Genomic DNA, 23,406 nt, shown 5'->3' on the forward strand with positions numbered 1-23,406 from the left:
ATATCTGTTGATCACTATGAGGAACTTGAAAGATGAAAGAACCAAGATTTTTCCCTGAACTACAAGGGGAGGTAAGGAACTGCCATCTAGCTCTGCACTTGATTCACCTTCTGTTTTGAGTAAACTTGCGACACCTACACCTGCTATTGATTCTGATATGTCGCATGCTATTGATGATGCCACTTCTTCTATGCATGATGCTTATGTTGAAACTACTTCTATACTTGATAATACTCTGCCATTAGGTGAATTTCTTGATGAACAACTTGCTAGGGTTAGAGAGAATGAAATTATTGAAACTGATAATATTGATGAAAGTGATGATGAAGATTCTCCCCTGGATATGAATTGCCTGATGTGCCTGAGGGTTATGTTATGGATGAAGAAACTGCTAGAGATCTTTTAGCTTGCAAAGATAGATATGATCTTAAGAAACTGTTAGTTAAGCTGAAAGAAAAGTCTTTAAATGCTAGAATGAAATATGACCCTGCTTTTGCTACTTCGCCTATCTATATTTTTGATAAGGATTATGATTTCTCTGTCGATCCTGAGATAATTACTTTGGTTGAATCTGATCCATTTTATGGCTATGAATCTGAAACTGTTGTGGCACATCTTACTAAATGGAATGATATAGCCACCCTATTCACTAATGAGGAAAAAATTCATTACTACTATATCCTTAAGTTATTTCCGTTCTCATTAAAGGGTGATGCTAAAACATGGTTTAATTCTCTTGATCCTGGTTGTGTGCGTAGTCCCCAGGATATGATTTATTACTTCTCTACTAAATATTTCCCCGCTCATAAGAAACAAGCTGCCTTAATGGAAATATATAATTTTGTGCAAATTGAAGAAGAGAGTCCCCCACAAGCTTGGGGGAGGCTTCTTCGATTACTTAATGCTATGCCTGATCATCCTCTCAAGAAAAATGAAATACCTGATATCTTTTATCATGGACTAACCGATGTTTCCAGAGACCACCTGGATAGTTGTGTTGGTTGTGTTTTCAGGGAAAGAACTGTTAGCAAGCTGAATTACTATTGAATAATATGTTGAGTAATGATAATGATTGGACACTTCATGAACCAACTCCTAAGCCAACTCCGAAGAAAAGGGGTATTCTATTTCTCAGTCCTGAAGATATGCAAGAGGCAAAGAAATCTATGAAAGAAAAGGGTATTAAAGCTGAAGATGTTAAGAATTAATTTACCACCTATTAAAGAAATAAATGGTCTTGATAACCCGACACATGTAGTAAAGGTAAATTCTCTCTATAGATTTAATAAGGTTGAAATCCCTTCTACTAAGTTTGCTAGCCAATGCTGGGATGAGTTCGATAATTTTATTGTTAAACAAGAAGACTTCAATGCTTATGTTGGTAGACAATTGAAACATAATGCTTATATGATTGAACACTTGAGTGATTATATGTCTAGAGTTAAAGGTGAACTTAAACTTATTAGTAAACATGCTTCTATGGTTACCACTCAAGTAGAACAAGTTCTTAAAGCACATGATGCACTACAAAAAAATACACTTCCATGATGATACATGTTTGTCACAGTAGGTCACGTTTTCTGTCATGCATGTACATCCATGACAAATTTATGACAGAATTAAGATAGTCATACCTGTGTTGTCGTAGAAGTGTTCCATGAAATTACCAAAATTATCATCATGGAAGTGTCCACTTCCATGACAATAAATCCTGCGTCAGAGAAGTGCTTTCATCAAGGGTGACCGACATGTGGCATCCACCATAACAGGACGCTGTTAAGCTATCGGGTCTAGTTTTGCATCCGACAACCCGTTAACAGCCCGGACCAATGGGAACTTTCCAAGTGTAAAATTCTCATTGGCCGGAGGAAACACGTGTCAGCTCAGCGTTCGGACAGATGTCATCCACTCATTGGACAGGAGGCGCCTATGATACATCGACACGTGGCATGGCCCAACAGAGGCCCATTCCAGTGAAAAGGCCGGCCCAGCTAAAGGCCCACCATGTTTTTTCAGACACTAGTGGGCTGGCCCGTTAATAGCCTGCCATGTTTTGGGCCAAATTGAGGCCCATACCGGATCAGGCCCGTTCACAGCCTGCCGTGTTTTGGGCCAAATTACGGCCCATATCGGATTAGGCCCATTCACAGCCTATCGTGTTTTGGGACAAATTACGGCCCATATCAGATCAGGCTCGTTAACAGGCCACTGTTCTTTTGGGCCCATACTAAGACAGGTTTATATTTCAGCCTGTTAAATGCCCGTTTACCAGTTCGGCCCAATAATAGTTTCGGCCTGTTAGCGGCCCATGGTGCATCTGGGACGTTGTCGGCCCGGTTTAACTTTAGGCCATTTAACGGCCCATGCAGAAACTGGGCTATTTCTCGTCCGAAGTAACTTTAGGCCTCTTAACGGCCCATAGACTTCATGGATAAATTTCAGCCCAACTGGCCTATCGGCCTGTTAATGGCCCGTGTAACAGTTGGGCCTAATTATAGCCTGGCATTGAATCCGACCTGCTTACATCCCATCTGATAATGGCCCATGACACTTTTAGGCCTATGGCCCGCGTAGATACCGGCCTACTTAAAGCCCATAATTTTATTGGGCCAAATAGGCCCGAGATATATTTTGGCCTGTTAACTACTCATCCTATTTGGGCCAAACATGGGCCTTAGGCAGTTTCGGCCTGTATTGGCCCGTGAATTTTTTGGCTCAACGCTAGCCCAATCTAGGTTTTAGCCTGTTAAAAGCACATGGTATTCTCTGGCCCAGCTGGATAGAACTTTACTCGGCCTGTTAAAGGCGGGAAACAACTATAGGTTTAGACCTGCTAATGGCCCAAGATGATTATAGGCCCAGGTTTTGGCCCATATGAGTAACGGGCCGGCCTGAAGACCGACAACACTGAGATCAACTGAACCTTCCGGCCTAAATTACAGCATACCGACCAAGAATAAACCTAGACTATACAACAAAGAAATTACAGCATATTACATCCCCTCGACATCAAAGTTCGCCGCCAATGATAATAAAGGGCAACTAGACAGCAGATTACATAAACTGGGCATGTCGCCACCAGTGGAAGTTAATAGGCGGACAAAATAATAGACAAAACCGACAGCACTTCAACACAGTTCAAGAAAGGTTAGCCCGACCAAGGAGCGTTGAGCATGTAACATTATATCCGGATCTTGTTTAATGCGAGACGGTTACTCATTTAAATTAGAGAATAATGCTTGTTCCATTTATATGGGTAATATATTTTATGGTCATGCACCCATTGTGAGGGATTTATTCTTACTGAATCTCGATATTGATGATACACATGTTCATAACATTGATGCCAAAAGACATAGAGTTGATAATGACAATACCATTTTCTTGTGACACTGCCGCTTAGGTCATATTGGTGTAAAGGGCATGAAGAAAATCCATGTTGATGGACTTTTGGAGTCCCTTGATTTTTAATCACTTGACACATGGGAACTATGCCTCATGGGCAAGATGACTAAAACCCCGTTTTCCGGAACAATGGAACGGGCAAGTGACTTATTGGAAATCAAACATACTAATGTGTGCGGTCCGATAAACGTTGACACGTGTGGTGGGTATTGTTACTTTCTCAACTTTATCGATGATTTGAGTAGATATGGGTATATTTACTTAATGAAGCATTAGTTTGAAACATTTGAAAAGTTCAAGCAATTTCAGAGTGAAGTTGAGAATCATCGTAACAAGAAGATTAAATTCCTTTAATCTAATTGAGGGGGAGAATATCTGAGTTATGAGTTTGGTAATCACTTAAGACAATGTGGAATTGTTTCACAACTAATGCCACCTAGAACATCACAGCGTAATGGTGTGTCCGAATGTCATAATCGTACCTTATTGGATATGGTGCGTTCTATGATGTCTTTTGCCGATCTGCCACTATCGTTTTGGGGTTATGCATTAGAGACAATTGTATTCACTTTAAATAGGGCACCATCTAAGTCCGTAGATACGACACCGTATGAACTATGGTTTGGCAAGAAACCTAAGCTATCGTTCCTTAAGGTTTGGGGTTGCGATGCTTATGTCAAAAGGCTTCAACCCAAAAAGCTCAAACCCAAAGCGAACAAATGCATCTTCATAGGATACGCAAAAGATATGGTTGGGTATACCTTATATCTCAGATCCGAAGGCAAAGTGTTTGTCGCTAAGAATGGGTCCTTTCTCGAGAAAGAGTTTCTCTCAAAATAATTGAGTGGGAGGAAGATAGAACTTGATGAGGTTGTTGAACCTTCACTTCAACCAGAGAGTAGCGTAGCGCAAAAAGATGTTTCTGTGGCACCTACGTCAGTTGAAGAGGAAGCTAATGATACGTACTATTCCTGAGTGGTACGATAACCCTGTCTTAGAGGTCATGTTGTTGGACAACGATGAACCTACGAGTTATGGAGAAGCGATGGTGGGCCCGGATTCCGACAAATGGTTAGAGGCCATGAAATCCGAGATGGGATCCATGTATGAAAACAAGGTATGCACTTTGGAATATTACCTGAAGGGAGAAATGCCATTCAGAATAAATGGATCTTCAAGAAGAAGACGGGAGCGGATGGTAATTGTCGGATCGTGGGTTCCGGAAAACCCTTGAGGTTCGAACACTGGGGTGCGCACGAAGATCTCTCTCTCTCTCTCTCTCACTCGCTCACTCTCACAATGATCTCTAGGCCTAGCTTGTCGAACCCAAGGAACAAGAGACACGAGAGTTTATACTGGTTCGAGCCACCATTGTGGTGTAATACCCTACTCCAGTGTGGTGTGGTGGATTGCCTTGTAGGCTGAGGGTGAACTAGTACAAGGGATGATCAGCCTCCTGAGGAGAGGTGTTCTTGAGCTCGATGAGCTAGTGAGGTGGCCTTGGTGGAGTGGATCCGATCCAAGATGAGCCGATCCCTGACTATGTTGGTGGCTAGTCCTATTTATAGAGGCCCTGGTCCTCTTCCCAAATGTTTAAGCGGGAAGGGATCCCACAACGGCCAATTTCGAAGGGGGATAACTAGTACAAGTTATCCTGACAAAAGGTGGTTTTCGCCTACCAAAGGCTCTGGTGGTGACGCCGCCGTGGGATCTGCGGTGACCTCCGTCCAGCCGTCCTACTGGTCTTGGTCTTGGTGCACTAATATGGAAACCTTTGCCTGATGCATCAGGACTCCTCGCCTGCGCTTGCCCCTTTAGCACCTAAGAGGAAACTGGCACCCTGCGTTCGCTGGCGCACGCCTGGACTTGGTACCCCAGTGACGGGAGCAGAGGTTGAGGCCATCTCCCAGGACAAGATCTTCATGACCCGCGGATGGGGCGGGGTCGCCCGTGTCTGCCGCACGGAGGGGGCCCTCTCGATCCATTTCGAGTACGATGGCGCCTCCACGATGTTCTTCAAAGTCTTCGACAAGGAAGGCCGCTGTCTGGAGTGCTGTCCCGAAGGGGGTCGCCAGGACGGCACAGGGGCAGGCACTGGGCCCGTCCATGGACCTGCCGACAGCTCCTCCAGCAGCAGCGGTGGCTCCTGGGAGTCCAACAACTCTCCCGAGCCTGACGAGACTCCAGAGACGAGTGACGGCAGCTACGTGCCCCCGAGCTCCCGTCGTGCCCGGAGCGCAGCGGCGACGCCCGCTAGTTGTCGTCGCTGATCTGGATGGGGTTGGCACCGGTCCCTCGTGGCTCACTGTTGATGGTGGCGCCGATGACGATACTGGTAGATAGGATCCCTAGAAACTTCCTTCTTTTGTTCCCTGCGAGGAATCAAGACGAACCCTATGGGGGCGTGTAAAGAATTTGTGATGTTGTGCATCAATATTATCTTCACTTCAGAATTTGTGACTGCACGTCTCGCTTTGGCACTGTCCCCCTTTTCGTCCTCACGGTAGCTTAGTGCTCTACCCGACAGGTCCCAGTCGCTAGGCAGGTTTCATCCGTCACTGGTATGCCAGGTCGCGATGTCGTGGTCAAGGTCAGGAGGTGAGCGGCCCGAGGTCCGATAAGAGCTCCTGAGGCGCGATGCTCAAGAGGCCCCCCTTAGCGTGCAAGCAGCTCCCTAAAGGTAGAAAAGGCAGGCGGCATTGCCAGAGCGAGGCTGCGGCAGTCGAAAACCCTAAGTTGTGAGCTGAGCTGCCTTGGGTACGTGACTTATCTTAGAGATCACGGATCGGTTCCTTGTGTGGCGCCCGGTTCGTGGCCACTGATGGCGATGCTACCAGGTTGTGTCCACGCCAGCTTCCGCCCTTCATACTTCCCTGATTGCTCTACGTCCTCAGGTCTCGACCCCCGAGCAAGCTCGGCCGCTGCTGGTATGCCAGGTCGTGATGCCGTGGTCAAGGCCAGGGGCGAGGGCTGGAGATCCAGTAAGAGTTCCTGAGGCGCGATGCTTAGGAGCCCTCCCTTTAACGCCCAAGAGAAAAGCATGAAAGGGAGCAGCTGGCGGGGACCTCCTGCAGCTAGGCTCCAGACGTTCCTGTGGGTTAAGAGAGAGTAGCCCATAGCTGTGCTTGCCGTCCTGCCATTGCTATTTATGCGAGAAGATGAAGGCACTGAGGATCTGGTGAGGTGGCGTACACGGAGCGAGCCGCGAGCCAGAGCTCGATCGCACAGGTTTATCAGTGTTGCAGGGACAGACCCAAGCACAAGCACCGTGCCAGCATGCGAGTCTCCCATTGTGGGATAAGCAAGTGACCGATCAACAACACAGGAGGCCGCGATGAGCATGCGCCATGTGAGCAGTGGTTATGGAGCAATTCATGCGAGAAGGCAAATTAGTTCAGATAGATGCAAGAACGATACATGCCACTGGGACGGACCCGAGCGGCCTGGGGATGATGAGGCCCGTGAGGCGCCCCCAACAGAGTAAGCTAAAGATGCAAAAGGATACACGCCGCAGGGATAGGCCCATGCGACTTGGGGATAATGAAGGAAATATGCCCTAGAGGCAATAATAAAGTTATTATTTATTTCCTTATATCATGATAAATGTTTATTATTCATGCTAGAATTGTATTATTCGGAAACATAATACTTGTGTGAATACATAGACAAACTAAACGTCATGAGTGTGCCTCTACTTGACTAGCTCATTAATCAAAGATGGTTATGTTTCCTAACCATACACATGTGTTGTCATTTGATTAACGGGATCACATCATTAGGAGAATGATGTGATTGACATGACCCATTCCATTAGCTTAGCACCCGATCGTTTAGTATGTTGCTATTGCTTTCTTCATGACTTATAAATGTTCCTATGACTATGAGATTATGCAACTCCCGTTTGCCGGAGGAACACTTTGTGTGCTACCAAACGTCACAACGTAACTGGGTGATTATAAAGGAGCTCTACAGGTGTCTCCAAAGGTACATTTTGGGTTGGCGTATTTCGAGATTAGGATTTGTCACTCCGATTGTCAGAGAGGTATCTCTGGGCCCTCTCAGTAATGCACATCACATAAGCCTTGCAAGCATTGCAACTAATGAGTTAGTTGCGAGATGATGTATTACGAAACGAGTAAAGGGACTTGTCGGTAACGAGATTGAACTAGGTATTGAGATACTGACGATCGAATCTCGGGCAAGCAACATACCGATGACAAAGGGAACAACGTATGTTGTTATGCGGTCTGACCGATAAAGATCTTCATAGAATATGTAGGAGACAATACGAGCATCCAGGTTCCGCTATTGGTTATTGACCGGAGACATGTCTCGGTCATGTCTACATTGTTCTCGAACCCGTAGGGTCCGCGCGCTTAACGTTACGATGACAGTTTCATTATGAGTTTATATATTTTGATGTACCGAAGTTTGTTCGGAGTCCCGGATGTGATCACGGACATGACGAAGAGTCTCGAAATGGTCGAGACATAAAGATTGATATATTGGAAGCCTATGTTTGGACATCGGAAGTGTTCCGGGTGAAATCGGCATTTTACCGGAGTACCGGGAGGTTACCGGAACCCCCCCGATAACCTAATGGGCCTTAATGGGACTAGTGGAGGAAGAGGAGAGGAGGCCTAGGGGCTGCCGCGCGCCCCTTCCCCCCAAGTCCGAATTGGACAAGGAGGGGGGCGGCGCCCCCCCCCCCTTCCCTTCTTCCCCCCCCCCCTTCCCCCCAAAGTCCTAATCCAACTAGGGAAAAGGGGGGAGTCCTACTCCCGGTAGGAGTAGGACTCCTCCTGCGCGCCTCCTCCTAGGGCCGGCCGCACCCCCCCCCTTGCTCCTTTATATACGGGGGCAGGGGGCACCTCTAGACACACAAGTTGATCTTCAAGATCGTTCTCTTAGCTGTGTGCGGTGCCCCCCTCCACCATAGTCCTCGATAATATTGTAGTGGTGCTTAGGCGAAGCCCTGCGACAGTAGAACATCAAGACCGTCACCACGCCGTCGTGCTGACGGAACTCTTCCCCGACACTTTGCTAGATCGGAGTCCGGTGATCGTCATCGAGCTGAACGTGTGCTAGAACTCGGAGGTGCCGTAGTTTCGGTGCTTGATCGGTCGGGCCGTGAAGACGTACGACTACATCAACCGCGTTGTCATAACGCTTCCGCTGTCGGTCTACAAGGGTACGTAGACAACACTCTCCCCTCTCGTTGCTATACATCACCATGATCTTGCGTGTGCGTAGGATTTTTTTTGAAATTACTACGTTCCCCAATAGTGGCATCCGAGCCTAGGTTTTATGTGTTGATGTTATATGCACGAGTAGAACACAAGTGAGTTGTGGGCGATATAGGTCATACTGCTTACCAGCATGTCATACTTTGGTTCGGCGGTATTGTTGGATGAAGCGCCCGGGCCGACATTACGCGTACACTTACGCGAGACTGGTTCTACCGACGTGCTTTGCACACAGGTGGCTGGCGGGTGTCAGTTTCTCCAACTTTAGTTGAACCAAGTGTGGCTACGCCCGGTCCTTGCGAAGGTTAAAACAGCACCAACTTGACAAACTATCGTTGTGGTTTTGATGCGTAGGTAAGATTGGTTCTTGCTTAAGCCCGTAGCAGCCACGTAAAACTTGCAACAACAAAGTAGAGGACATCTAACTTGTTTTTGCAGGGCATGTTGTGATGTGATATGGTCAAGACATGATGCTAAATTTTATTGTATGAGATGATCATGTTTTGTAACCGAGTTATCAGCAACTGGCAGGAGCCATATGGTTGTCGCTTTATTGTATGCAATGCAATTGCGCTGTAATGCTTTACTTTATCACTAAGCGGTAGCGATAGTCGTGGAAGCATAAGATTGGCGAGACGACAACGATGCTACGATGGTGATCAAGGTGTCGCGCCGGTGACGATGGTGATCATGACGGTGCTTCGAAGATGGAGATCACAAGCACGAGATGATGATGGCCATATCATATCACTTATATCGATTGCATGTGATGTTTATCTTTTATGCATCTTATCTTGCTTTGATTGACGGTAGCATTTTAAGATGATCTCTCACTAATTATCAAGAAGTGTTCTCCCTGAGTATGCACCGTTGCGAAAGTTCTTCGTGCTGAGACACCACGTGATGATCGGGTGTGATAGGCTCTACGTTCAAATACAACGGGTGCAAAAAATTTGCACACGCGGAATACTCAGGTTATACTTGACGAGCCAAGCATATACAGATATGGCCTCGGAACACGGAGACCGAAAGGTCGAGCGTGAATCATATAGTAGATATGATAAACATAGTGATGTTCACCAATGAAATTACTCCATCTCACGTGATGATCGGACATGGTTTAGTTGATTTGGATCACGTGATCACTTAGAGGATTAGAGGGATGTCTATCTAAGTGGGAGTTCTTTAGTAATATGATTAATTGAACTTAAATTTATTATGAACTTAGTACCTGATAGTATCTTGCTTGTTTATGTTTGATTGTAGATAGATGGCCCGTGCTGTTGTTCCGCTGAATTTTAATGCGTTCCTTGAGAAAGCAAAGTTGAAAGATGATGGTAGCAATTACACGGATTGGGTCCGTAACTTGAGGATTATCCTCATTGTTGCACAGAAGAATTACGTCCTGGAAGCACCGCTAGGTGCCAGGCCTGCTGCTGGAGCAACACCAAATGTTATGAACGTCTGGCAGAGCAAAGCTGATGACTACTCGATAGTTCAGTGTGCCATGCTTTACGGCTTAGAATCGGGACTTCAACGATGTTTTGAACATCATGGAGCATATGAGATGTTCCAGGAGTTAAAGTTAATATTTCAAGCAAAGGCCCGGATTGAGAGATATGAAGTCTCCAATAAGTTCTATAGCTGCAAGATGGAGGAGAACAGTTCTGTCAGTGAGCATATACTCAAAATGTCTGGGTATAATAATCACTTGATTCAATTGGGAGTTCATCTTCCAGATGATTGCGTCATTGACAGAATTCTCCAATCACTTCCACCTAGCTACAAGAGCTTCGTGATGAACTATAATATGCAAGGGATGAATAAGACAATTCCCCAGCTCTTCGCAATGCTGAAAGTTGCGGAGGTAGAAATCAAAAAGGAGCATCAAGTGTTGATGGTCAACAAGACCACTAGTTTCAAGAAAAAGGGCAAAGGGAAGAAGAAGTGGAACTTCAAAAAGAACAGCAAGCAAGTTGCTGCTCAGGAGAAGAAACCCAAATCTGGACCTAAGCCTGAAACTGAGTGCTTCTACTGCAAGCAGACTGGTCACTGGAAGCGGAACTGCCCCAAGTATTTGACGGATAAGAAGGATGGCAAGGTGAACAAAGGTATATGTGATATACATGTTATTGATGTGTACCTTACTAATGCTCGTAGTAGCACTTGGGTATTTGATACTGGTTCTGTTGCTAATATTTGCAACTCGAAACAGGGACGACGGATTAAGCGAAGATTGGCTAAGGACGAGGTGACGATGCGCGTGGGAAATGGTTCCAAAGTCGATGTGATCGCGGTCGGCACGCTACCTCTACATCTACCTTCGGGATTAGTATTAGACCTAAATAATTGTTATTTGGTGCCAGCGTTAAGCATGAACATTATATCTGGATCTTGTTTGATGCGAGACGGTTATTCATTTAAATCAGAGAATAATGGTTGTTCTATTTATATGAGTAATATATTTTATGGTCATGCACCCTTGAAGAGTGGTCTATTCTTATTAAATCTCGATAGTAGTGACACACATATTCATAATGTTGAAGCCAAAAGATGCAGAGTTGATAATGATAGTGCAACTTATTTGTGGCACTGCCGTTTAGGTCATATCGGTGTAAAGCGCATGAAGAAACTCCATACTGATGGACTTTTGGAACCACTTGATTATGAATCACTTGGTACTTGCGAACCGTGCCTTATGGGAAAGATGACCAAAACACCATTCTCCGGTACTATGGAGAGAGCAACAGCTTTGTTGGAAATCATACATACAGATGTATGTGGCCCGATGAATGTTGAGGCTCGTGGCGGATATCGTTATTTTCTCACCTTCACAGATGACTTAAGCAGATATGGGTATATCTACTTAATGAAACATAAATCTGAAACATTTGAAAAGTTCAAAGAATTTCAGAGTGAAGTTGAAAATCATCGTAACAAGAAAATAAAATTCCTACGATCTGATTGTGGAGGAGAATATTTGAGTTACGAGTTTGGTGTACATTTGAAACAATGCGGAATAGTTTCGCAACTCATGCCACCCGGAACACCACAGCGTAATGGTGTGTCCAAACATCATAATCGTACTTTACTAGATATGGTGCGATCTATGATGTCTCTTACTGATTTACCGCTATCGTTTTGGGGTTATGCTTTAGAGACGGCCGCATTCACGTTAAATAGGGCACCATCAAAATCCGTTGAGACGACGCCTTATGAACTGTGGTTTGGCAAGAAACCAAAGTTGTCGTTTCTGAAAGTTTGGGGCTGCGATGCTTATGTGAAAAAGCTTCAACCTGATAAGCTCGAACCCAAATCGGATAAATGTGTCTTCATAGGATATCCAAAGGAAACTATTGGATACACCTTCTATCACAGATCCGAAGGCAAGACTTTTGTTGCTAAATTCGGAAATTTTCTAGAGAAGGAGTTTCTCTCGAAAGAAGTGAGTGGGAGGAAAGTAGAACTTGATGAGGTAATTGTACCTGCTCCCTTATTGGAAAGTAGTACATCACAGAAATCAGTTTCTGTGACACCTACACCAATTAGTGAGGAAGCTAATGATGATGATCATGAAACTTTAGAACAAGATACTACTGAACCTCGTAGATCAACCAGAGTAAGATACGCACCAGAGTGGTACGGTAATCCTATTCTAGAAGTCATGCTACTAGATCATGATGAACCTACGAACTATGGAGAAGCGATGGTGAGCCCAGATTCCGCAAAATGGCTTGAAGCCATGAAATCTGAGATGGGATCCATGTATGAGAACAAAGTGTGGACTTTGGTTGACTTGCCTAATGATCGGCAGGCAATTGAGAATAAATGGATCTTCAAGAAGAAGACTGACGCTGACGGTAATGTTACTGTCTACATAGCTCAACTTGTCGCAAAAGGTTTTCGACAAGTTCAAGGGATTGACTACGATGAGACCATCTCACCCATAGCGATGCTTAAGTCTGTCCGAATCATGTTAGCAATTGCCGCATTTTATGATTATGAAATTTGGCAGATGGATGTCAAAACTGCATTCCTGAATGGATTTCTGGAAGAAGAGTTGTATATGATGCAACCAGAAGGTTTTGTCGATCCAAAGGGAGCTAACAAAGTGTGCAAGCTCTAGCGATCAATTTATGGACTGGTGCAAGCCTCTCGGAGTTGGAATAAACGCTTTGATAATGTGATCAAAGCATTTGGTTTTGTACAGACTTTTGGAGAAGCCTGTATTTACAAGAAAGTGAGTGGGAGCTCTGTAGCATTTCTGATATTATATGTAGATGACATATTACTAATCAGAAATGATATAGAATTTCTGGATAGCATAAAGGGATACTTGAATAAGAGTTTTTCAATGAAAGACCTCGGTGAAGCTGCTTACATATTGGGCATTAAGATCTATAGAGATAGATCAAGACGCTTAATTGGACTTTCACAAAGCACATACCTTGACAAAGTTTTGAAGAAGTTCAAAATGGATCAAGCAAAGAAAGGATTCTTGCCTGTATTACAAGGCGTGAAATTGATTAAGACTCAATGCCCGACCACTGCAGAAGATAGAGAGAAAATGAAAGATGTTCCCTATGCTTCAGCCATAGGCTCTATCATGTATGCAATGTTGTGTACCAGACCTAATGTATGTCTTGCTATAAGTCTAGCAGGGAGGTACCAAAGTAATCCAGGAGTGGATCACTGGACAGCGGTCAAGAACATCCTGAAATACCTGAAAAGGACTAAGGATATGTTTCTCGTATATGGAGGTGACAAAGAGCTCATCGTAAATGGTTACGTTGATGCAAGCTTTGACAATGATCCGGACGATTCTAAATCACAAACCGGATACGTGTTTACATTAAACGGTGGAGTTGTCAGTTGGTGCAGTTCTAAACAAAGCATTGTGGCAGGATCTACATGTGAAGCAGAGTACATAGCTGCTTCGGAAGCAGCAAACGAAGGAGTCTGGATGAAGGAGTTCATATCCGATCTAGGTGTCATACCTAGTGCATCGGGTCCAATGAAAATCTTTTGTGACAATACTGGTGCAATTGCCTTGGCAAAGGAATCCAGATTTCACAAGAGAACCAAGCACATCAAGAGACGCTTCAATTCCATCCGGGATCTAGTCCAGGTGGGAGACATAGAGATTTGCAAGATACATACGGATCTGAATATAGCAGACCCGTTGACTAAGCCTCTTCCACTAGCAAAACATGATCAGCACCAAAGCTCCATGGGTGTTAGAATCATTACTGTGTAATCTAGATTATTGACTCTAGTGCAAGTGGGAGACTAAAGGAAATATGCCCTAGAGGCAATAATAAAGTTATTATTTATTTCCTTATATCATGATAAATGTTTATTATTCATGCTAGAATTGTATTATCCGGAAACATAATACTTGTGTGAATACATAGACAAACTAAACGTCACTAGTGTGCCTCTACTTGACTAGCTCGTTAATCAAAGATGGTTATGTTTCCTAACCATATACATGTCTTGTCATTTGATTAACAGGATCACATCATTAGGAGAATGATGTGATTGACATGACCCATTCCATTAGCTTAGCACCCGATCGTTTAGTATGTTGCTATTGCTTTCTTCATGACTTATACATGTTCCTATGACTATGAGATTATGCAACTCCCGTTTGTTGGAGGAACACTTTGTGTGCTACCAAACGTCACAACGTAACTGGGTGATTATAAAGGAGCTCTACAGGTGTCTCCAAAGGTACATGTTGGGTTGGCGTATTTCGAGATTAGGATTTGTCACTCCGATTATCGGAGAGGTATCTCTGGGCCCTCTCGGTAATGCACATCACATAAGCCTTGCAAGCATTGCAACTAATGAGTTAGTTGCGAGATGATGTATTACGAAACGAGTAAAGAGACTTGTCGGTAACGAGATTGAACTAGGTATTGAGATACCGACGATCGAATCTCGGGCAAGTAACATACCGATGACAAAGGGAACAACGTATGTTGTTATGCGGTCTGACCGATAAAGATCTTCGTAGAATATGTAGGAGCCAATACGAGCATCCAGGTTCCTCTATTGGTTATTGACCGGAGACATGTCTCGGTCATGTCTATATTGTTCTCGAACCCGTAGGGTCCGCACGCTTAACGTTACGATGACAGTTTCATTATGAGTTTATATATTTTGATGTACCGAAGTTTTTTCGGAGTCCCGGATGTGATCACGGACATGACGAGGAGTCTCGAAATGATCGAGACATAAAGATTGATATATTGGAAGCCTATGTTTGGACATCGGAAGTGTTCCGGGTGAAATCGGCATTTTACCGGAGTACTGAGAGGTTACCGGAACCCCCCAGTAACCTAATGGGCCTAGTGGAGGAAGAGGAGAGGAGGCCTAGGGGCTGCCGCGCGCCCCTTCCCCCCCAAGTCCGAATTGGACAAGGAGGGGGGCGCCCCCCCCCTTTCCTTTCTTCCCTCTCCTCCTTCCCCCCAAAGTCCTAATCCAACTAGGGAAAAGGGGGGAGTCCTACTCCCGGTAGGAGTAGGACTCCTCCTGCGCGCCTCCTCCTAGGGCCGGCCGCACCCCCCCTTGCTCCTTTATATACGGGGGAAGGGGGCACCTCTAGACACACAAGTTGATCTTCAAGATCTTTCTCTTAGACGTGTGCGGTGCCCCCCTCCACCATAGTCCTCGATAATATTGTAGTGGTGCTTAGGCGAAGCCCTGCGACAGTAGAACATCAAGATCGTCACCACGCCGTCGTGCTGACGGAACTCTTCCCCGACACTTTGCTGGATCAGAGTCCGGGGATCGTCATCGAGCTGAACGTGTGCTAGAACTCGGAGGTGCCGTAGTTTTGGTGCTTGATCGGTCGGGCCGTGAAGACGTACGACTACATCAACCGCGTTGTCATAACGCTTCCGCTGTCGGTCTACGAGGGTACGTAGACAACACTCTCCCCTCTTGTTGCTATACATCACCATGATCTTGCGTGTGTGTAGGAATTTTTTTGAAATTACTACGTTCCCCAACAGATAATGTTGCCCGATGGGCACCCCTTACTGAATGAACTGGAAAGAGTCACCTGATACCATGCTAGACTGGTGTCGGGGCAGCTGAAGAAGCATCCTGGAGAGGTTGCCCCTCACGAGCCACCAGGGTCCTGAGCCTCAGGGGGCTCCGTAGGCCCAGGTGGCTCCTAAAGAACGATCGTGATCTCCTCCAGGACGGCGTGATGCCTGGCCTCTTGAGCCGCCAGAATGCTCCGCAGGTGGCGCTGGAAGGTGACAACCGTGTTCGGTAGGCCGAGAGGCATGCGAACATAGCTATGAGGTGGACCCTCGCACCGTCCAACGTGTGAAGGCTAGAATCATCGCTGAGACATGGCCCTGTTGAGCACTGGAATGTCGACATAGACGTGCAGCCCGCCGCCCTCGATAGGGTGGAGAGCTGCGCTGGATGGTGGGCGACGGCCACCACGCATGGTCCCTGCTTCTTGAAGCTCCTGGATTGCCTTGGTGATGAATTCCTGAGCACAAGGTGCTCCACGCCTCGTGCCCTCCTGAGGGAAACATGCGGCGAAGCACACCTCCACATGGTGCCCGAGCACCTCCCTCGTGACGACGGCTAGGTCTGAGGCCCTCCAAAAAAGAGCCCCCGAGCCCAGCCGCGGCCTTCCTATGCGAGGGAAGGAGGCGCCCCATCTATGGGCGCGGGTCCTGAGGTCGTGCTACTAGAGACGCCGCCCTCCTGAGGTCCTTGGCGGAGTAGCTGCTTCTTCTTCTTGGGGTTGGCCTCAGGAGGGTGCGAGGTGCCTCTGTTGTCGGGGTCTTCGACCGCTGCAGCCTGGTAAGCGCGCTCGAGGGATCAGTTCTATTGCCTCTCAGAAAGATTTTGTGTCACCTTGTTTGAAATGCCTTGAGCGTGACAATGCTATCTCTATTGCAGAATTTTCTGTTGCCTCTGATGTTGCAATATCTCCAACTGCTTGCCACAGCCTGATTTTTGGTCCTTTTCTTTTTCTTTTGATTTTCTGAGGGTTTTGCTTGAATTTTCTTTTTCCGTGGCTTTGTGGTCTGGAAACTGAAGAAGATGACCCCTTCTTTCTTTCCAGAGTGGCTTGTCATCCTCAAACCCTTCCCAAAACCTTGCCATTTCCATCTTGGACAAAACCCCAATATTCTTTTGCTAGGGAATATTCCTTTTTCTATTAAAGGAATAACCTTGTCTGCCCTCGGTTGTGAAGCAACCTATATTTCCATCACTCCTAAAAATCCCAAATAATTCTCACAAATTGTTCGGGTCATATCTTCCTAAAATATGGGAAAACCATTCATTGCCATGTTCAAAAATATTCCACCAATAATTATTTTCCTATTCTGCCATAAATAGCACTTTGTGAAGCAAGTGCTATTTTCCTTTTCCCAATTGACCTCAAACTTCTTGGACATATTTTCATGTCCAAATAATTGCCTCATGCTAAAATTCAACTTAATTTGCCTAGCAAATATTCCTGAGAAATTTTTCAAAGTTCCTGTCTAAGGGAATTGGTTGTGAAGGAAGTGCTAGCTAGGTTAACCAAATTGAGTTGAAATTTTGCATGGTCCTTCATAGCATCAAATCAAAGCCCTCCTCAAGATTTGAGCTCATGCAATGCATCCATGTGAGCTGAGCATCAAATCCTTGTTTCTGTCCAAATTTTCAGTTAGTGAAGCAAGTATATTTTATATTTTCTCCATTATGGCTGAAAATTTTCCTAGGCCTTATCCTACCCATTTAAACTATCTCCACAAAATTTGGGTTCATTTCATATAGTCATTTTCCCTCATGAATTTTCTCAAGTTCCTGTTTAGAGAGGACCATTATGAAGGAAGTACCACCTTGGCTTGTCCAAATGGTCTGAAATTTTTATGTCACCTTCATATGCCCAAATCATCCTGCCATGTGCATTTTCAGCTCAAGTGGATTCTTCATGTGAGTGATACTTCATAGTTTGTATTTCTATCCAATCTGGTGGTTTGTACAGCAAGTACTAGATAAACTCCTCCTCTTGAGCTCAAACCATGCCATCTTAGTCACCTTAGTGAGTGATAAACCCCAGTCAAAGCTCAGCCGTGAATGCCAAGCATGTGAGTCACACCAAACAACAAACACCTTGATGTGTGACTGAAACACTGCAAGCCATATTCACCAATTAAGCCCATGTGCTCATTTCTTTCCCTCTTGGCTTTCTCCTTGATGTGACCTATCGTGCGGACATGGTCGGCTGACTCGGGTGCAACCTCTTGCGCCAGCTCACCCGGTGACCACCGCCTTGGCACGCCATGGACCAAACCTGGCCAAATGGGCCGGCCCGGCATGGCACGACCCGACCTGGGTTAAATGGGCTGGGCACGGCATGGCCCGGCCAGGCACAGTAAGTACTCGGGCCGTGCCGGGCTGGCACGCGTGCTGGCCTCTCAGGCCCAGGCACGGCCTGAGTAGGTGCACCTGGCCTGATTGGGCACGCGAGGAGGCACGATCGCAGCAGCGTCGTTCGCGCACGGATGAGGATGCTCGTTGTCTCGTAGCAGTAGGGCATTAGCGCATGATTTTTTTAATCGATTGATCATACAAGGCGCTCCTCCCACCGCTCGCTAGTCCTTTTTTAGACAAAATCCCTCGTTCGTTAGTCTTGCATGTCGATCGTACGAGGCGCTTGTCCCCGCTCGCTAGTCGTGCCGTGCCAGGCTGGCACGCGTGCCAGGCAAGGCAGCCTAGGCACGGCCCTAGCCAGGCCACGTGCCAGGCACGACCCACTAAGTCACATGCCATGTCGGTTCGTGACGGGCCTGGTACGCGGGCCATCGTGTCGGGCCGACAAGACCAGCCCGTTTGGCCAGGTATACCATAGACGCGAGCTAAGCGTCGTTTGCTTCGGGCACCTCCTCCTCTCGTCATCTTCGCGCGCGTGAACCTATCCAGCATGTTTCCCGCGTCATCACCATCCCCCTGGACCTCTCTCCCCCTCCCGAAGCCTCCTCGTTGGCGCTCGTCGCCGCGCGCCCACGGTTGAGCTGTAGCCGACAGCGTATTTATGGCGTTCGGCCGCTTCTCCTCGTCTGTGCACTCGTCCCCTCATTGCCTGGCCATGTCTAGCGCCTTCCCCGTGCCATCGCTGTCCCTCTAGAGCCCTTGCCCCCTCCGTTTTCTTCTCGGGCGAGCCGTCCCCGTCGCCGAACAGTGCGTGCCCGTGGGCATTCGTCTTCTTCCTCCTTTGTTTCTTCTCCCCCGTGCCCCTCGACCTCTTGTGCCCCGTACTGCAGGCCCTCTGCTCCCCTACGTCACCTACCGTCGAGCAAGCTCGTGTGCCCACGCGTCCACGGCTCCGGTGACGTGTAACGCGGCCGTGCTCACCCAACCGCCTTGCACGACTATATATAGCCCCTCCCCACGGCTCCCGAGCACGTCATCAGCTCCACCTTGCTCCCAGGACCCCGCCTAACCACTCGCCCGAGCTCGGGGACACTCCTAGCCCTCCGCCACGGTCGCTGGCATCCCCCTCCTAAATTCGCTCAAGCCAGCGCTCCCCTCTCACACCGTCCACCTCCATGAGCTCCACTATACTCCGGCGGACTCTCCCAGCTTCTTTCCTCGACCGCCGAAGCACCCGAGCCCCTTGTCCATCTTCGACCGCCGGCGTCCGCCGTGGGAGTCGGAGCTTTGCTCCCTCCATTGCTTCCCGGCGGGAACGAGCCCTCCAGGCGGGAGCGGCCCATCTCCCTGAGTCCAACGATGCCCGGATCCTCGCCTGAGATGGCCCGTGCCACCGGGGGTCGCTGCCGGCACGCGCGGCCGTCCACTACATCGCGGGCGGGCGCGAGCATGAAGACGAAGGCCGGGCCAGGCGAGCCCCACCTCACGTGACCCCACCAGTCAGCCTCCCAGGAGCCGGCCCCGCCACTGCTGACTGGGATAAGTGGACACGGCTTTCAGAAAACGCACTTTCTCGTTGTGTAAGCATACTTTTATGCTTCTTCAGTCTACTCTACGCTTACTCCTCTCTGAAGGCGTATTCCTGAGAATGCATTTTCTCCTTTTCAGCCACCGGCCAAATCCTCTAGTTTGTGAACGTTCACCCGTTAGCAACAGAAAAGCATATTCTTTTATTTGTTTTTCTGCTAAGGAACGAACTGTCGTATTTTTTCAACCAAGATCCCGATTGAGTTGATTCCAGCGCTCACTTCTTCGTCTCGTCAAGTCTGTTCCGTTTCCATCATTTTCACTATGGTTTGACATACTGGAAATGACCATTTTTCCCTTGCCCCTAATCAGCCCCCTTCGAGAGAGAACCCTTTCCGGTGATTCTTTCCGCGACTTCACCGCACATCTTCCCGGAGCCTTCTTCACCCCAGGCAAGCCACAACACCCATTTGCATGATGGCCATGCAGTAGCCATGGTTTTCAACTTGAATATTTAATAAATGTCTATTTGTTTTGATATGGTTGTCGTTATTTCGGTTATGCTTATGGACCGCTGGTTACCGTCATGATATGTTTTCTTGCACTCTGTTATCATGTTCTACCTGATAGTATTACTTTTATATTGGTCATGCTTGATAGTAGTACATGTTGGGTTGGTCATGTTCTTTGGTGCATGACTAACATCGGTTACCGAGTACCGTTGTTATGCATGTTCCTTTACATCCAGTGGGTTAAATGCTTGCATGGTAGTTTTATCATTATGTTATTGCATGGTACTTATTGTTGATGCTAGTGTTCATGTTATGATATGAGTAGTGTTCTAGTTGTGATTTTCATGCTCGTCAGTATGCCATGCTCATCTAGATAAATGGTTAAATGTTATTGTTATGCTCGTTGATTATTATGCACCCCCATGCTCATGTTGATATCATGTTCATGCATTATAGTTGCATCATGTTATTTTTAGCATGGCTCAGCATATGCATTCAAGTTTAACCGGATAATAATGAACTTGAACAACTGTTGGCTGAGTCATGGTGCCACCAAATCGAGCTTACCGGTGCAACCACACTTGCCTTATGGGGGGTCCTAACTGGGTCTATTGTTGTGCCTCTCGCCGGTGCCTCCAATGAGGGAAGGTTATGCGCGGGCGCTACCTTGGCCAGGTAGGACGGCATAAGCCTTGTGAGCCCGAGTTTGGTTATGTACACTGTGCACATCTCCCTGTTTTGGACCATTTATTGTTTTTGCCACGACGGTGGCCGTTGGTGCCTTTGGTAGGCACGGGGACACCCATGACTTAGCCCAAAGGGGAGTTGGCCGGAGTGTCCGGGAGAGTGTCATGGCAGTAGATCGGTTTTGTCGGAATGTCGTTGGTCCACGCGAATGGGAGTGCAAGGCCATGGGTTCCGTGGTGTGGGTATAGTGTGCTAACCTCTGGAGAGTGTTTATTAAATCTATCGATAGCCGCGCCTGTGGATATGGGCCCAGTTCGTAGTCGGTCACACTATGGGTCAACAGTAATAATAATATGATTAATAACAACCCCGGTTCGATGATGAAAGAAGTTGGTTGATATTTATGTGATCATGAGAGGATCACCGTGGTATCGAGGATACCGCGTTGTGGATATTTGTGATGTTATGCGAGAATCACGGGTAAAGGTCAAGCTCCTTGTGGTCATGTATTGATTAATACGGTATTGTTTATACCAATATCGACTTGATCCTGAGATGATCGTGTGATGTCCGAGGATGGTAAGTGATGCAGATGATGGTTACGAGGTAACCCCGAGTAGAGTAATTTGATGCATGATAGTGTTATCATGTTGCATGTTAGTAACATCATGTTTATATGTTCGTGCCATGCTTATGTTGTGCTTTTGGTATCATGTTGTTCATGCCATGTTGTTCAGATGATATCATGTTAATCCTTGTTAACCGGTAATTGCCATGCTATTGTCTGTCTTGATTGCTTTGGTTGTTGTGAGCTTGCAAGTACACTCAATGTACTGACCTGGCGTGTCATGCCAGTTTGCAGGTCATGCCGGATTTGATTGTTTGTTTGCCGTGGATCCCTTGTTTGCGAGCTAGGATAAGCTTTCCAGCCAGAGTCCCTGCAGAGCGGAGTTCACCACCGTCGTCGTTGTTCCGCTACCAGTAGTCTGTCCGCTGCTTCGTGTTGTTCTGCTGCTTGCATGGAGCAACCGTGGCACGCGTAGTTTCGCTGTGCCGATGTAACCCCCTTGTACCCATATAGATTGTAATAAAGAGCTGATTTGTTCTATGCTAAGCAGTGCCATATTCCAGAAGACTTCTCCTCGATGTCTGGGCTGGAATACGGGGCGTTCCGGTTTCTCTGAGCCGGGGTGCCACACTGCTAATGTGGTAACTAACCCCTCTTCTGAGGATACCACTACTATTGCTGATGAAAATGCTAGGTTGAAGACATTGCTTGAAACTGGTATGCACAAAATCCTCAAAGGGCATTACGCATTATGTGATGTTCTCAAGAAACAGATTCTGAACCGAAACCCTAGGAAAGAGGGTTTTGGTTTCGAGAGGAAAAATGAATGTTGATGGTTCTTACTGGAAGCCTGAGCAATACGCCAAAACCACATGGGTTGCTGCAAAGGGCCCTTCAGTGGACCCATCCACCTTATCTGGCTTCACTTGTGCTAATCCCATTATCATTGATGAGTCATTTGACGCCAATTATAAGCTGTTTAAGAATCAGAATGGTGAAGTGTTTGCCAGGTTTGTTGGTACTAGCTGCAGGAATCGGCCACGTTTGAAGAAGATCTAGGTGCCTAAAAGTTGTCTTGAGAAGCTTCCTGTGAATGTCATCATGACACCACCAGGGAAGAAGACAAACCCCAGACCAAAGGCTTCATATGGCCCAAAGGCTTCATACAGATAGAGGATCTCACAAGGTCACCCTAACGCCAATGTTTTGCAGGGAAATTATCATCAGACTCACGAATATGAGCGTGTTTCATCTAACCGCTATGTTCATAGATCAAAGAAATTTTTTGCATATTCTTTTGAGTACTATTCACCTCCTGCAAAACTATTTGCTAGGGCTCCAAAGCCAGAGTTTTCAGATGCTGCACTTAGACTTATTGCTTCTAAGCCACCCCTTAAAATGTGGGTGGTTAAGAAGAATTAACTTCTCTTGCAGGGAAAGGTCTCTAGCCGGAAATCATAGACTTCTGAAGATAATGCTGGGGACCTAAAACATCTTGTGGGTCGCAAGATAAAATGACAAAATGGTCTTACTATGTATTTCATCCCAGGGTTTCTTGACAGGCATCCTATCTTACCAAACAAAAATCTTAACTTTGATAGTATGCTTGTTCGTTATATATTTGTGCTTCACAATACTCTTGGTGAAGCCTATCCTGCTAACTGCACTATAGGTATGACTCCAAAAGCTACTGAATGGATAGTGGACAGTGGATGCACTAACCACATGACTGGTGATCAAAGTCTTCTCATGGATTCAACCCTACGTCCATCTACTAAAAGCCACATCACGTTCGCTGACACTAGTAAAAGCAAGGTATTGGGCCTAGGTAGAGTTGCTATCTCGAAGGATCAACACATGGATAAAGTGATGCTTGTTTAATCGCTTAGATACAACTTAATGTTTGTCTCAATGCTTTGTGATCTGCACATGATTGTGATATTTGGAAAATATCATTGCCTTGTGCTTATGGAAACTGAAAAATCTCTAGCCTTCGAAGGTTATCGAAGAGGTTATCTGAATATGGTTGATTTCTCCGCAGGGCCACAGCTTGTCATATGTC

The 23,406-nt window shown here is 46.5% G+C and overlaps 1 long non-coding RNA gene across 1 annotated transcript; it reads left to right on the top strand.

Moving 5' to 3' along the window:
- The first annotated feature begins 18,942 nt into the window (after nt 1-18,942).
- LOC125555905 lies at nt 18,943-21,884 on the top strand. Its single transcript, XR_007304949.1, has 2 exons — nt 18,943-19,630; nt 19,950-21,884. It is a non-coding gene; the product is annotated as an uncharacterized LOC125555905 (long non-coding RNA).
- Nucleotides 21,885-23,406: the final 1,522 nt, after the last annotated feature.

This window comes from Triticum urartu, chromosome 5 (genome assembly GCF_003073215.2).
Source record: "Triticum urartu cultivar G1812 chromosome 5, Tu2.1, whole genome shotgun sequence".
NCBI classification, from domain to species: Eukaryota; Viridiplantae; Streptophyta; class Magnoliopsida; order Poales; family Poaceae; genus Triticum; species Triticum urartu.